The following is a 12462-nucleotide window of genomic DNA, read 5'->3' as shown; positions in this document are numbered from 1 at the left end:
TGTTAGGTCATTGTTTAGTCAATTTAGAGTCTTCTTGTAAGCATTCTTATTGATGCTAAGTGAAGGAAAGAGCCATAAAAGAAAACTGAAATTTTATATCAGTCATATGACCCTTGTATGCAAAGTATTTTTCTTGAACCTTTATTAGTATTTTGAGATCAGATTTGAGTAGGGTCATTACAGTGGTATCAGAGCTATAAGTCCTGCCATCCTGTGGAGGTCTTATTGAGAATTTGGAATAGCCAGATAGAGAGAAAAATGTTTGACAAAATGTATATCAGTCCAGATTAGAAAAAAATAATGTTTAGGTTACTAGATACATTAAAGGAGCAAAATAGGCGAATGGATATGATGCAACATGAGCAGAATATGCGAATGGATATGATGTTGCAGCTTATGGCTAAACAAATGGGCATCAATATTGATGATTTGTATGTTGCTCCAATGCAGGAGGTAGTTGATTTCTTAGGTGGGATCAAGACATGTATAGAGCCACCTAGCTATGATGTTGGTGTTTCAGCGGAGTCAGTCAATGTGGGTTTACGCTCTAGTATAATTGATTCACAATCTGGCATTGAGTCATATGTGCAGAGTCAGGAGTCCACATATGAAGCTTTGTCAGCAGATGACAATGCAACAATAGTGGGACTAGGAGAATGCGAGGATACTGTCATATCAGTAGCCACTTCTATGTCAGTTGAACCATCCAATGAGGAGTTTAGTAGTATGCATGCAGTGGTTGATGTGTGTTCTAATGATGGCACACATGTTGATTATGAGATTTCATCGACTCTAGATTCGGTGAAGTTTTCTATTGCAGCTGTTAGTGTTGTTCCTATGTCCATATATTTTGATATGGCTACACCTATTGTTGATACAATTAGCATGAGTGCATATGGTTCGCTTGTAGCTACATCTTTTTCAATGCATGCTGGTGATGACTAGGATTCCAGTCCAATATATATTATGTGGGTGGATACAGGGAAGAAGAGATTTCTTAGATCTACGGAGTTGCCTTTTGGTGTCATTCTGACTTCTACATCACTCGCACAAGTTTTGGGTGCTATGTTACAGGACATGTGGTTGGTCTTGATGATGTTGATTTGCAGTTGGTTTAATGTCCACAAGGATGTCACATACTACTTCATTTGGGATCCAGGTGGAGGTTGGAGTTGATTGTGTTGTTGGATTGCTTGAGGTCAAGCAATTTCAGAAGGGGCAGACTGTAATGTCCTCGTTTTGGCGGTAATTTGATTTAATTAATTAAGTTGTCCAAAATAATGAATATTTAATGAGGATGACTAATTAATTATTTTAATTAAATAAATAAGTGGTATTAAGTTAATTATTTATAAACTTATCAAATAAATAAATATAAAAAAAGTAACTTTATATTTAATTAATTTAATAAAGTGACTTGAAAAATATCTTATAAAGTCACTAGAAGTTCTTAGTAACTTCTTAGAAAAGGATGTTTCTAGAAGTTCTTAGTAACTTCTTAGGAAAGTAGATAAATAGAGGGTTTGGGCTCCCATTTGGGACAGACGAAAATTGATAATTCTACTATCATTCTCTTTGAGCATTTGTGGCATCATCTAGGTCTGCAAATATTCAGTATAATCCTTGAGAAGAATACCTCTCAAGAGATTGCATAACTGAGGAAGTGAAAGACCTTCTGAAGGGTTGCATTTTGGAAGTGTTATTCATTCATTTCAAGTTGAACTTAATTTGTATACTCAGATTACTTGAGGGTTTGAGTTTTTGGAAGCAGTTCCAAAAAAATAGTCTAAAAAAGCAGTCCGAAAAAGCAGATCTGAAAAAAGCAGTCCAAAAAAGCAGATCTGAAAAAACAGTTCAAAAAAAAAAACGAAAAAGCAGATCCGAAAAAAGCAAGTGAAAAAAACAGATTGAAAAAAACAAAGCAGAAAGGGCAGCATTGGAGAAAATTATTACAGCCATCTACAATCAGGTTCCTTTGTTAGCATTGCATTTTAGGTGTTGTAAGTTTGAGCTGTAAGTGTACATTATACCAACATTATCATATTTTGTAATCCATGTAAATACCAAGAGTCTTGGCCATATTTCGTGAGCATGGTATTAGAAATTTCATTGCAATTAAGGAAATAATAGTTGCTGGTGTCATTTGAGCAATTCAATATCATTTATTATCAGCTAGTTAGTTTGCATACCAACTATTTGTAAAAATGTCAACTGGTTGTAGGTTCTCTTTTTGGCATAAATAATGTTATAATTTTGCATCCCAAGTTTTTGTCAAAATTACTAGTTGCTGTAGCTGCATATTGCAAGTAGTTTCAGTCACATATATACATTGAATATTGTCAAAATAAGTTGCACATTCATGTTAGGTCATTGTTTAGTCAATTTAGAGTATTCTTGCAAGCATTCTTATTGATGCTAAGTGAAGGAAAGAGCCACAAAAGAAAACTGAAATTTTATATCAGTCATATGACCCTTGTATGCAAAGTTTTTTTCTTGAACCTTTATCAGCATTTTGGGATCAGATTTGAGCAGGGTCATTACAATTACACATGTAATTAAACATTTTCATGCAATACATCCTCTTTGATCTACAAACATAAAAACAAAAAAACAATCTTAAAGATTGTTCTTTAGTGCCTTGAATTTGATGATAACATCACGCCTTGTAGGAAGATAAAAAATCTCCATTGTCTTTGATATGACTTCTATTCTAATTGCATCGGCATATGCTGATTTTACAACCTTGGAATTTGTCACCAGAGAATCTTGTAAGTGCTTTGCCAAAGAATTATACAAAAAAAACTTGTTTATTGTATGGGACCAAAATTTTCAAAATTTAAATCAGTATTGATCCTAATTGTAGATCCCGTTGTGATTTCTTCAATTGCAACCAAGTTATCATTTTTATCAAGAACATCACATCCCATTTATTCCAAATCACACATGTTTCCAGTTTCTATCGCCTAACAATTTCCAAGGGCTGCTTGCAACTTTGTTATCAGTTTTCTCAGTATCTCTTCTTTGTAGCCCATAAGTCCTTGGCACTAGTAGAACATTTCATAGGATGGAGAAACATCACATGTGACCATAGCATCTAAATTAGATCCGGAAACTTCTTTCCTATCATTCAGAATCTCTGTTAGGATGTCAGCTTCTTGACTTAAAGATGTAATCAAGTCATGTAGCATTTTTTCAATACCCCTGATATGTTCAAGGACTTTGACCATATCTATAATGGCCTGTACCCCTTCAGAAATGACTTCTCCCATCCAAGACTTCGCAACTTCCACTATCTTTTTCTCCTTAGGTGTTTGAGATACAACTGCATGTTGTAAGGATTGTTGTTGAATTACCTCGTTTAAGCGACCAACCTCTTGAGCTGATTTTTCTTTTCCCATAATTCATGATTGCTCTTTGACACATTAGCAAGTGCATCTTGAGCATCTTGTAAGCAACTTAGTCGCGACTACCTTCCAATTTCTACTTTGATGAACTTGTAATCAGAATGATCAAGGTCCTCGATTGGCTTCTCTACCAATGGTTCAACAACTCCTACAAACTTAGTCTTTTTAGAATCAACAATGATTCTAGAAACACTCTTATCTTTCAAAGATTTAGACTTAGTTTTCTTTACATGAAGGTTATCTGTGGGTACCGCAACCTTTCTTCTTTTCATTGTTATTTTACTCAACCATGTAGGCAAGCTAAAACTTTCATTTGTGGAAGCAGGTACAGTGGAGATCATTGGCATTGATCCTAATTGTATCTTCGTTGTAACTGAGTATCATTGAGTTTGCATAGCTGAATTCATGGGTGCACTTTCATCTGTGGAAGCAAGTACAGTGGAGACCATTGGCATTGATCTTGATTGCATCTCCGTTGTAACTGAGCATGACTTAGTTTGCACAACTGAATTCATGGGTGCATGATAAGAAGATTTTGTCAAGAACAACTCGAAGCCAGTCATAGAAGTGTCAAGTTGGGAAACTAGACCTTTTGTGAAGATTGGAAAATCCTCAAACACATTTATGAGATTTTTGCGTTGCTCAACTGTTAGAATGGAAGGTGTTGCCAAAGATATAGGGAGTGCAAATGTATTTACTTCTGATGATGGAATAGGTGTGAAGAACATAGAGAATGAATCCACTTCATCATCGATTGTACCCAGAAAAGGCGCCTCTTGCATAGATGGTTCATGAGTTTGTGCGGGCCTCGGAGGAGATATGATCATGACTTCTCCTTCCTCTTCATTCCCTTTATTAGATTCTTTATTGAATTCTTGAGCTTGCACAGGTTTTTGAGATGTTTTAAATACCTTCCCATCTTTCAATTTGAACTTGAGGGATTTCTTCACATCGGAGAAGGATGCACCATCTTTACGCACAACTTCTAATTATGACTTTCTCCCAAACGGACCAAAACTTCCACAATCCAAACCCAATTTTGGATTTACCCTTTTTAGACCTTTGATCTTTGATCATTTGTTCGTGTTTGCCAAAATGGATTGAAATAGATCAAGGATAGAGGTGCCTTCCTTTTGTTGCCATTGAATGGGAAAAAGACATTATTTGTCAAAACCAACCCGATGACATTCTAGATCAAGAACATTACCATCATCTTTAATTTGAAAATTAGATGGAAATTTAAGCATATTCAAATCAACAACCTGCTGCAAAGTTAGCCTGCAGTAGTCCATCTTCATAATATCCAACTCTGTCTGCATATCAATTGAAATGTCTTCTATGCGTTGAACATGATTGAATGCCCTCTTAATTCTTGAATTCATTACACAATAATCGAAGTCATATCTGGCTTTGAACTTCTTCATTGTGATTAGCTAAAGTTTTGTTTCCATAACCTTAGCTTTGTAAACTGAATTTATTTTATAATGACCAATTGTCAAAGGCTTAGCAGAGGTGATACCAAAACCTGGCCTATGTAGAATGCTTTGATCACATTGTATCTCCATGAGTTGTCTGGCCAACTCCATTAAAATGATTTTGTTAGTGGCATACCTAGGGAAAGTATAAGGTTCTCCTTTAAATATCCAACTCTCAAATAGGTAAAAGTTGGAAATTGAAGGCATATGTAGCCATATTGATTAACCTTATCCCAAGCCTTATCAGATGCTCTTTTGACAGACAGTTGTCTCTCAAACAAACACAAAAAATATTCGAAGAATGCATCTTCACTCTTTTATAATGGTATCTACTATTGGTCTAATCGTAGTATTCCCAAATTGGAATTTGAAGACGATCTCCTTTGGTTGAAAGCCTAGAATCCCATAGCAGCAGCAATATAGACAAGATAAGAATTCATGTAGAATAACACTGATGTTCCTACATTGAGCAATTGCTCACAAAGTGTAATGCTGATGAGTTCCCCCCAAAAGATATGTTCCTTATTATCAATGATTTAGAAAATGAACTTATACATCCACGGTTCAAAATCATTAGAATCCTTTAGACCACATATCCTATTGAGAAGGATAATTAGGTCTTTGTATTCTGGCTTGAAACTAGATATGTGAATAGTTTTAGGCCACCTTGAGAAGTTGTGCATCTTGGAGTTCAACCGGTATGAATAACATACCTCTGATAAGTCACCATATTCTCATTCCATATCTCTTGAGATGACTCTTTTGTTAAATCTATGCATTTTGCACTTTGGGACACTTTGAAAATTTGCTCAATAACCTCTGGATCAAGACTAAGAACGACATTACCATCTGCATCTTTGATTGTTTTAGACTTCGGACTAAAATGCTTTGCATATCCTAGAATGAATTGTGCTCCTGAGGCAGCCATAGGAAATGTGGACACCAAATGAATATTACTACCTTCAATCCGTTTCATTTCATGAGTGGTAGAAGTTTGTATTCTTTGTAAGAAATCCACCATCTCCACGTGGCCAATCTCTACATCTGACATTGACACACTATCAAGAATAGACGTGACTTGAGATGGAGTTGCATGAGCCAACTCTTTATCATACAAATATTTCATCTTTCCTTTCGTTTTTGCAGATGAGGGCATTTCTTGTACTTGTGCTGCAATATGAAAATCCCAAAAAATATACAAATCATTTGAAGGTATTGCTTCCATAAAAATGCTGATTCAAAATCAGCAACAAAGGTTTTTAATGGAGTATGGATTAAATACTTAGAGGATTCTTGTGCAATGATATGAAAAGGTATATGCAAAGGCTGCAATGCGACTTGTGATGATGAGAAAATGAGGAAAAATGAGCTCTTATAGATATCCTTGAGGAAAGGTAAGGTCCAAGTACATGAGAATGAGTGCACATGACATTTTTTGACTCTTTAAAAGTAACTTTTAGTCAAAAATGGATTCTCAAGATGCAATTACATGTAAAGGAATTTTCGTGTAATCATGACATGCAATTGGATGCAGAGATTGAGATGCATGAAAGTGGGAATGGAGAATGAGATTACATGTACATGCGGATGATGGATGGAAATAAATGTAATTGCATGTAAAGAGTGAGATGTGAAGTGTTATAACTTATGATATGTAATGATGGACGTGAAGTGAGATGTTCAAGCTCTTGGGAAAGAACTTGGAATTTTTTCAAAATGAAGAGAAACAAGAGAACAAACAAAAAAGCAAATAAAACAAGCACAAAACAAATGCATACCTTCGGTTTGACATTCAAACATGTCAAGAGACAAGTGGGTTTATCATGCAATTTTGAATTTGGAGTTTGGGAAAAATCCAAAAATGTGAAAATGAGAGTGTACATATTTAAAGGAAAAATACACTTTTCATGGCATCTCTATCAACAAGTGTAATACATCAAGCTAAAATGTGCAAGATAATAGCAAGATAAGTATGAATTAATGAACAAAATTGAAAATGTCCACTTAGTTGTTAATTATCAACAATTAAGGAGGAAGAAGCTATATCGTTGAACAATTCCAAAGCAAACTTTGATTTCTTCAATCCTTGCAATGATGAATGATTAATGAGTTAAGAGATGAGGTGTTTTCACGTAAATGCAACAAACACCAAAACATAAATCGTTTTTGGCAAAATGCATGGAAAGAACCTGTTTTTGACAAAACGTGGTTTCATGAGGGCATTACATGCAGTGTTTTTCATCTTAGAATGCAAAAACATGGTCTTCAATGCATTGATCACACCATCAAAGGCCAAAATGACCTCTATTAAAGCCAAAACGTGCTTGCGAAACCCCATATCTGAACATTTTAAAGCAAAATGTGGATTGAAAAGAGGTTCAAATGAATTGTTTTTCACATGGACAGGGACGCCAAATGCATGGAAATGCATGAGGATGCAAAAATGGTTCTTGATGAAGAGATTTCATGAGGAGATCTAGTGTTTTCATGCAAAAATGTGGTCTTCAAGGGCATGCGCATGTATCATTTTTGCTCTTGGAAGCAAAATCATGGTTTCAAGGTGCAATAACATATAATGAGAGCCCGAACACACTCTTGGAGTGCTATTACAAGTTTTAAAAACATGTCTTTTGCCTTGTTTCAAACCAGACACACTCTTAGAGTGCATATGCATGATTTAAAAACATGCATATTGGTCAAAAATGTGGGCTTGGGATGCAAAAACACTTTTTAAAACATGTAAATGTGCTGGCCTTTGTTGAACGCACTCATGGAGTGCATATGCATACTTTGAAAATATGCATATATGCTTGACCCATTTTTGGGAAGTCATTGCATGTTTCAAAACAAAGGCATTTAAAATATGCAAATGTGTCTAAAGTTAAAATTGCACAACTTTAATGATTTAAATATGCACATGTTTATTTAATTTTTGATGAAATATTACTTATTGGGCCATAAATAAATCATATAATATGCAAAGATTATTTAAAAAGTAATATTTACTAGGTTATTTCAATTTAAAACTCAAAAATTAAAATAAAGTATATAGTTTATATAGTTAAGTAAAAAATCAAAAAGTAACTCAAAAACATAACATAAAGTGCTCTATAGTTACTTTAAGTGAAAGATTAAATGATAAAGAAACTTGAATGCATAACATAAAGTTTATTTAAGATATCTTTATCAAAAAGTTATTGTTAATTTCAAAATATAACATGATTTTTTAAATCATGTAGTTGCACCTAGAGAGTCCACGTTTTGGGCACTAAAATGGTCATATCTTTTGATTGCCAACTCCGATTAAGGTCTAAAATAGACCAAACCAAAGAGAAAACCGAAAGCAATGTTTTGAACAAAACCAAAAGACTAAAAACCAACAAACACATACTCAAAAATGAGAAAAAGGATGTTGAAGGTTTCAAAAATCAAGCATAGGCTCGACAAACAGAAAAATGAAAAAGGCTGGACAAAAGCCTTTAGTAAAAGAATTTGTTACGTGAATTGGATTTTATTGATCGATCAACATTAACCAATTGAATAACAAATTCAACTTAGAGAAACGCGAAACTAGTTTGAAAAAGTTTCGTATTGTTACTTGCATTTTGTGGTGACAAAATGCAGGACATGTCTAATGCTCCTCTATGCTTAAGGTAGGCTAATTCACTATATTAAACTTCATGTGCTTCCTATTAAACCAAAATATCAGCTTGCTGCTATGACGCATTGCAAGGCAGGAAAATCCCCAAAGGAGATGTCCAAACCCCTAGCAAATAACCACCCAGCAAAAACACAACAACAAGCAACAATAATGCCAGATCTGATACCAATTCAATACTCTTTATTCATAGATAACTGATTACATGCAAAATGCCTGGTTGTAAGGCCTTCTAGGTTAGGGCCAAATACAAACAACAATTACAATATCAATTCTACAAGATCCTACAACATCCAACTTACAATCTCGATCCTAGCTAGTCCAGATCCACAATTGGATAAGAATACTAAGAAGAATCCACATTTGTATCCTCAGGGCCACCAAGCAATCCTTTGGTTCTCAAACCGCAACCCTAGCTCTTCAAAATTCGCATCTACACATCATCCCCTTCTCTAGTCTGGATGATCATAATCCCCTAATCATTCCTAAAGACTCTACAAGACCCCTCACTTATACCCAACTAAGCCACAAATCGACTTAGTTCATTACAAACTAAATTAAATCTCTTATATTAAATATATGTTGAGCCACAAGTTGGCTACAACACAAATTGAATACCCCTACATAAATTAAATGCCAAAAGTTGGCTCATAGACAACTCAACACCAACAAGAACCAAGACCAAGTTGAGTGTCAGCATTCAACCAAACATAATTGAGTTCTTACATTGATCGAGCTAACTCAGGCATCACTGCAACATGCAGACCAAGACGAGTATCAATAATTCATAAGCATTGCTGAGCTCCACAGACATTGCCGAGTCCCAAGACCATGCGGACCTCCAAGACCACGCCGAGCTCCCAAGACCATGTCGAGCTCCCAAGCATCGCTGAGCATCACAGCATATGCCGAGCTCCCAGAGTATGCTGAGCTCCCAGGCATAAACTGTGCCAAATAGCGATCGAGCACCACAACTTTGGTGACTGAGTCCACAACTACAAACCAAAATCCCTCCAACATGTAGGATTGCAAGAAAGCCTAGGATGCTTTGCATCAGATACCCTAGGTTTGAAAAGATGTTCTATTAGTTGGAAGAACATCTTCTGGAATTCAACACATAAATCCCAAATTGGTTCTTCACATACATATCCTCCAAGTCTTCAACTTGTACACTCTTTCCCTTGTTCTTCTTTTGTTTCTTCACATCCATCCTCGGTGTGCTACAGGCCTTCTTTCCAAGTTGTTCTCCGACCTTCTCAGAATCTGCCAACTCGACTCAGCTGCCAATACTCAGGTTCCTCCTACCGAGCTCTTCATTCTACAAAGGAATCAGGGAAAACTTCCTGCCACCTTTCTCAACAATAAACACATTCTTGACATAATCATGCACAACCCTACAATCATACTGCCAAGGTCTACCAAGCAACACATGACTATTGTTTATGTCCACAATATCAAACAACACTTGATCCTTATACTGCCCAATTTGGAAATCAACAAGGCATTGCTCCATTACTTCCAAAGCATGCTCACCTTGCAACCAGCCAATTCTATAAGGATAAAGGTGTCTCACTCTCTTCAAACCAAGTTTCTGAACCATCTCCTTCGCAATAAGGTTATCGGTACTATCACCATCCATAATCACTTTGTAGACTTTACCACCAGACTTACAACAAGTCTTGAACAGACTAGTCCTCTGACAAGAATCCGGTGTCCTCTAACCAACTAGTTTTTGCCGAGCTATCAAACTCTCTCCTTGCTCAGGTTGACTGTCTTGGACTACAACCTCATTGACAATAGTAGTTGTTCTACCAAGTGAACATTCAAAAGATCTATGCCCTTCTTTCCCACATCTGAAACAATTACCTCTAAACTCACCTTTACCTGTCCTCCTTTTCTAATAAAAGTAGGTTTTGGTTCACCTTTTGCACTCGATTTAGCTTGTGCCGAGCTATCCTACTTCTCCTTTCCTCTAGCATTACCTTGACTTTTCGTCTTCAACTTATCCTTTTCCTTCAGGGCATACTGATAAGCATCCTCAACTGAAGAAATATTCAGCATACCAACCTCATCTTGAATATTGAATCTCAAAGCATTAATGTACCAAGCTACCTTTTTCTTTGACAATTCTCTATGACTAGACCGAATAGTCAACTTGTAGAACTCCTCGGTATAATCTTTCACAGTCATATCTTTCTGCTTCAAATTCTGCAATCTCTTAAACAACTCAAGTTCATAATCAGCAGGAATGAACTTAGCCTTCAGTTTAGTCACCATCAATCTTCATCTAGAGATCTTCATTTCACCTTCTTCTTCTTTGTCTCTTTGCAATTCTTTCCACCAAAGAGCAACATGTCCTTTCAACTTAGTTTGTGCCAACCTCACTCTAAGTGGATCTACAATATCCTCGAGTTGAAAGTAGTCTTTCAATTCACCAGTCCAATCAATTAGGTCTCTTTGGGAGTCAAAGTACTTAAGAAATTAGAAATCTCCATCTTATGCTTCAGCTTCAACTGAGATCTAGGTCTAGCAAATTGACCAGGCCTAGTTCCAATAGGTCTCTCCACACAATCAGTTCTTCCCTCACCACTAGCTCTAGCAACTTCAAGATCTTTAGCAACTTCCTCATAACTACCTCCAGTACCCACATGCCTAGGTACACCACCTAAAGCACTCACAATTTCAGCAATCATGGCACTCTTCGTCAATGCAATCTGAGATCTGAATTTTGCTCTAATCTTTTCGAAGATCCTTTCTTCCACAACATCACTAAGATCATCAATTGCCCTAGGGTCCAATCTTCTTGGAGGCATCTTCCAAAATTTTCACAAACCCTAAGCAATAGATGCACGAATTCAAAAAATCAATCAGCTACACAAGATCAACCTTCTCCAATCCAAGATCCTGGTGCAAACTGCCTCAACTTTGGCGATCTATCAACACACTCAGGAACAACCTTCGCTCTGATACCACCTTGACACAGTGCAAGGCAGGAGAATCTCCAAAGGAGATGTCCAAACCCCCGGCAAATAACCACACAGTGGAAACACAACAAGAAGCAACAATAATGCCATATTTGAAACCAATTCAATACTCTTTATTCATAGAGAATTGATTACATGCAATATGCCCGACTGTGAGGCCTTCTGGGCTAGGGCCAAATACAAACAACAATTACAATATCAGTTCTGCAAGATCCCACAAGATCTAACTTACAATCTCAATCCCAGCTAGTCCAGATCCACAACCAGATAAAAATACCAAGAAGAATCCACACTTGTACCCTCAGGTCCACCAAGCAATCCTTTGGTTCTCAAACCATAGCCCTAGCTCTTCAAAATTTGCATCTACACTTCATACCCTTCTCCAATCTAGATGATCATAATTCCCTAATCATGCCTAAAGACTTTACAAGACCCCTTACTTATATCCAACTAATGCACAAGTCGGCCTAGTGCATTACAAACTAAATTAAATCCCTTACATTAAATATATGTTGAGCCACAAGTTGGTTACAACACAAATTGAATACCCCTACATAAATTAAATGGTTTGGTTAACTAAAATGACATAATACTTTGAGATCATAAGTTTCTTTGAATCTTCAAAAGCAATTTGGGGAATTTGCCATCTTTCTAGGGAAGCAACTACTTGATGGGGAAACACCAAAATAGAATTGAACATCAAGACTACTGACATCACTTGGGGTAGGTTTGTCAACATCTTCAAAAATCGATGTGTAATAACTTTGTTCGGTTATGCTTCTAGCAATACCACTTATTCAGACATTTGACATTTCAACAAACACTTGGCAAACAACCCAATTATCATTTGCTATATGGTATTTAAAATTCTAAAACACGGTATCGAAAAATGCAACAATTGTTCACAAATTCAATTACCCTTAGCCTTATACATTGCTCAA

This window comes from Cupressus sempervirens, chromosome 3 (genome assembly GCF_028749045.1).
Source record: "Cupressus sempervirens isolate cs-2001-9-10 chromosome 3, ASM2874904v1, whole genome shotgun sequence".
Classification (NCBI taxonomy): Eukaryota; Viridiplantae; Streptophyta; class Pinopsida; order Cupressales; family Cupressaceae; genus Cupressus; species Cupressus sempervirens.
This window is presented reverse-complemented; position numbering follows the sequence as displayed.